At 36.9% G+C, this 5,420-nt stretch overlaps 1 pseudogene; it reads right to left on the minus strand.

Annotated features, from left to right (window-relative positions):
- Window positions 1-3,223: 3,223 nt before the first annotated feature.
- On the minus strand, window positions 3,224-4,969 carry LOC113351956 (annotated as a pseudogene).
- Window positions 4,970-5,420: the final 451 nt, after the last annotated feature.

Below are 5,420 nucleotides of genomic sequence, written 5' to 3' on the forward strand. Positions count from 1 at the left end.
CGTAGATATCACACCAGATCCAACTAGTTGCCTAACACTAGTGAACTCGTGCTCTTTATCCTGAACCCAAACGATATCACTATCTGCAACAGATTTTCCTTTATCTTTCCTGTTTCTTTTCCTTTGTCTATTTGTTTTGGAACTACTCATTTTTAAAAAATCACTCTGGCCTGCTCTCTAGAGAAGGGAAGACATTTTTTTTGTGAATGAAAAACTGAAGGGAATAGGGGTATCTATAAGCGGTAGAGCACCGACCGTGGACAGTCGAGACTAAACCGCTGGCGGTGTTAACTAGACCGGGCGATCGCTACGAGACCACTAGGTGGAGACTCGATCACTTAATGTTTTTACCATAGTGACGTGGCCAGTTTGCCAGGCCAGCTGGCATGGAAAATGGGTGGGTTAGCCACCCACCATAGAAACCGGCCTAAGTATGTCTATTCGAGGAAATCAGAAATGTGTCTATTATGAATGCAGTTTAGACTTTAGAGTATGTCACAAACTTTAACTCTTTTTACATTTTGGAAATATTCCCTGATCGTTGGTTTTCTATTTTAGTGTTGTTAAGTTGGTCTAGCACGTAAACATATGGACTCAGAGCGTGTGAGAAAATAACAAATTTAAATGTTATAGTTTCTATAATGGTGGGTTTGGATGTAGAATTTTAAAGATGGAATTTGTAGGTCTAGATAATTTGGTGGAATTACGTTACCCTCAGTACGTTTGGTTTCCCAAATCCCTAAAATTACGTTTCCGACAGGAATCACTTTTCCAGCAAATCCTTCGTATGGAGTCCGACCCTCCCTAAGAATTGCTGAGAAACTTATCAAGGGATTTATGGACCCACTTTTTATAATTTCAAATCTTATAAATATACAATTTTAAGATTCTTAGGGCAATGCCAAACTGTACATGGACTTTAACACAAGAGAATTCTATGAATCCTAAGAATTTCAACTGAATTACCAAACATACTAGGGATTTACATGAATCCCAAAACTAGGAATTACTGATTAATCCATTTCTAGGAGACCCGTTTAGTGCCTAGTCCACCCATAAAAGTAATTTAACCGCTAGTCCAAATTCATGATTTTGGACTAAAAATATTATTCGGTGGTCCAATGTCATAATCCTACCGCACGTGTATATTTTCGAAACGACCAAATTAGCCCGCACTCAAAGTACTTTGTCTTTTCATATTATTTTTTTCTCAGTCGATCTCTGCGCCGACGAAAATTTGTTGAAGTAGATCTTTTGTGATTCATTCCCGAAATCAAACTCGTTTCTTCCATTTTTAAGCGAAGTTATTCTTGATCTTGGTTATAGGGTTTCTCCTTAATTTCTTATTCTTATGCTTATTTTTTAGGTTTTTTCTTTATGGAATTGATCAATTTTAAATTCATGTATGTTGATGATACATTTCTTACTTATTTTCCCTGTTAGATCTGATTCTATCGATTTTGTGAAAATCCTAGATTATGTCTTTTATCAAATTTCGTAGCTTCATATCCATCCAATCTAGGTATGTTCCGTAATAGGCGATGATGGTAAAGAAGTGAAACAAGTGAAGAAGAATATCAAGAAGATTCACGAAAAAATCCACGAAGAAGAAGAACGAGAAGATTGTACACTTTTACCTTCAGTACATATCGATATGTATTGCTGGATCAGTATGTACCATGAGATTGTACACTTTTAATTTCATAGCTTCATATCCATCCAATCCAGGTATGTTCCGTAATACGCGGTGGTAAAGAAGTGAAACAAGTGAAGAAGAATATCAAGAAGATTCACGAAAAAAATCCAAGAAGAAGAAGAACGAGGAGATTATACACTTTTTACCTTCAGTGCATATCGATATGTATTTGCTGGATCAATATGTACCATGGGATTATACATTTTTTTCCTTCGGTACATATTTTCCTTCAGTACATATCGATATGTATTGCTGGATCAATATGTACCATGAGATTATACACTTTTACCTTCAGTACATATTTTCCTCCAGTACATATCAATATGTATTGTGGGATTACACTTTTACTTTCAGTACGTATTTTCCTCCAGTGCATATCGATATGTATTGAAGGTAAAGGTGTATATATGATCATACATAACTATATGTACTGCCTTTGGTGATTAGGAGAGATCTTCTTCTTCTATTCTTCTTTCTTTTTTCTTTCTCTGGATCTTGGTGATTAGCAGAGATCTTCTTCTAAAATCGAATTAGGGTTTGCTGATGAAGATTGATTGGAGATTTTGGTTTTTGCTTAAGAAAATTGATTGATTTTTAGAGATGATTAAGCATGATTTTTAGGTTGATTTTGTTATTGGTGTTGTTGATTGAGAGGAACGAGGAAGGAGTTTCCTCTGCAGATGAATACAATGAGAAGAAAAAATAAAGAAGAAGAACGAGATATGCATCCACATGTGAGTGGTGAGGATAGACAAGTAATTTTGACTATTCAATAGCTTTTTGGACCTCTGATTAATTACTTTTTGGCACTGGACTACCGGTTAAACGTAGTCGGATATTCTGGATGAAATAGCAAATTCCTCATCCCAAAATTTATAATCCTACAAATGAATTAGTTTTTTATAGGTTCCATCAAGGTTTCTTCAATTTCGACTGCATTCCTCGAAATAAGATTCTATTCCACTGCTCTCCTGCTGTCATTGAAAATGAGATTTTAAGCGGTAATCTAATTTTCTAAGAGTCGGGTTCTGAACCAATTAGAACCGCTTGGTTCGGAGAATTGAGATGATTCCCTTGTGACTCGATTACTAAGACACCAACCACTTGAACCAGAAAAAGCAATTACTAGGGTCCTCCAAAAACTAAAAATATGATGAATAATTGTGGACTCAAACATTATTTTAAGAAATATTAGGTTTTAAGAATTGAGAGATTTGGTGCCCACAGTAATTGCTTTTAGGTAAAATGTGGCTAAAGAAAATAAAAATAATGTACCATTGTGTCTGTGTGCCAGTAAAAAAAAGACAAAATTAGTAAAGTTTGTTGCCAGTCAATAAGATATTTTCATTTCCACACAAGCTTCTCATTAAGATAACAGAAATGACTGTATCCTTAAAATAACACCTCACAAAGCAAGAATCATACTAAATTAAAGCATCCATCCATAGAAGTACAACCAAAGAAATCGCTACATAAAGCTTTTTATTTTTAAACTGTTTTCGGTGTATATTGTTCATAAGAAGAATTTTAGAGAGATGCACCAGACCGATTAACCATATGACTCATAGAAGGCATCTGGTAGCTTAAACTCATAGTAGAATCTCCTCGAGTTGTAATCTTTTGCCTCGAATGTGAACTCAGTCCTGAAAGTAGATATCCTCTTCATGTTGACTCATATGTTTTCCTGTTTCCCATCCTTGATCGTACCTGTTGAAGCTCTAAATCTAAATCAACAGAAAATTTGTCACCAGCATGCATAGATGCAGTTTCTAATATCTGCATCCTACAATCATCAATTATAGACCACGCAGTGAACATATCACCTCTCTCAGCAGCAGCACGTGAATTACTCAATGCCCGAGCAACCCGAAACCGATTCTTCTGCCTATCAACCTCTATAGAAACAACCATATCTTCATTAACCATTTTGGGTCTCTCAAGTTTTACTTCTATAGCTTCAGTAGTAATAGATGCTTTAGTGATTGGATCTTTGTAATCACACCACACACTAACAAACTCCATCTGATCATCGTAATTTCCACCTGGTACAACTGGAATGTTAACTACAACGAGAAAATTCCTCTCTTCATCCGCATACAAATCTCCGATGACAACAGATCCTGTTTGGTTATCATCAGTCAAATAAGTGGAATAACTCCCAGCTTTTAGTTGAGTAAGACAAAGAAAAGGGTCAAGCGAATGGACATGTACTTGCAAATCTTGCACAACTACACTGAGAAGACCACCGATACATTGAGCAAATGCATCTTGTATTAATCCTTCAGATTCAATAAAAGAAAAAATTCCCCTCGAACCCTCCGCAATCGAGTGCAACATGCTGGGGTCATGGTCTGCACCAAATCCAAATGTATGAACTGGAATTCGCAACCTTGAAATTTCTTTAAGGTTGATTCTCTTCATGAACGCGTCTTTCCCATCGGATAATAACATGATACTGCAAATAGGATTTTTGTGTTTTCGATCTTCAATTACCTTTGCACCCTTCTCTAGTCCTTCTAGGATGTTTGACTCTCCACCAGCAACCAAAGAATTCACAACTTGTAGTGCATGTTGTTTACCAGAATCCGTCATGGGAATAAGCGGGAAGACGCAATGGGCATTAGAAGAGAAGCTAATAACAGATAATCTGTCAGAAGGGCCAAGGTTGTCTATCAAAAATCCCATAGCTCGCCTTAACAACTGAAATTTTGTACCACTTACATCAAGAACGGTGACAAGGTCATTTGGTGCACGGCAGGTTTGGTGCATATCACGATGAACTTGATTTAGATCAGTAACATGAGCTTTGATATTGATCAATATATGGAAGTTTTCTTGGGAAATTGATCGCTGAACAGCTGGGAATTCAGTATGTGTATTGATATCAATGGACCTGACGATAGAATTGTCGTTTGAGGAAAAACGAGATTGATTTATTAAGGGATCATCGTCACTGAAGACAGATGGCTTAGAAGATGAGAATTTTGATGTAGATTTTCTTTGCAAGCGAATACAAGGCCATGGTGTTGCTGGTGTGGAATTGAGCTGAGATGTCCTAGTAATCGGAAGAATTGTTGACTGGCCACTGGTTGGATTTGGAGGGCCAAATGCAGGAATATCCTTCCATTGAGCATCACAAGTTGGGCAAATCTGGTTTCCATACTTCACGTATGAAGCAATGCAATTGAAATGAAAGGAATGTGAACACTCTGCGGAGAAAATGGCATTACCATCTCCAACTTTCAAGGCACCATCACATAGAGTACAAACCATCTGTCGAAAAAAAAAAAAGAATACCCATAGTTAAATTTCAGATAAACCATTAAAAACATTGATGAAGAACAAACAATAAGCTAAAGACCAACAAACTCGAAACAATTAGTAATTGAACGAGTTTATTAGATTTTTCATTAGCACAGTGTGTTGAGATTATTAGTCCCACATTGTCTGGGCATCTAAGATCCTGCTGTTTATAATCCTATGGGCCACTCCACTCATTGCCAATTGGTTTTGAGTTGGATGCCCGTATTCTAACATGGTATCAGAGCAGGTTATTTGCGACGAATCATTGACCGCGCCTTTACTCAGCATCACCCGATTTATTGTCCACCTGTTAGACCCAAAAAAACTACACGTGAGGGGGCGTGTTGAGATTATTAGTCCCACATTATCTGGGCATGTAGAGTAAAGTCATAAAAGTACCTGGAATCGGGAAATGAACCAA

The sequence above is a fragment of the Papaver somniferum genome, chromosome 2, assembly GCF_003573695.1.
Source record: "Papaver somniferum cultivar HN1 chromosome 2, ASM357369v1, whole genome shotgun sequence".
Taxonomy (NCBI): domain Eukaryota; kingdom Viridiplantae; phylum Streptophyta; class Magnoliopsida; order Ranunculales; family Papaveraceae; genus Papaver; species Papaver somniferum.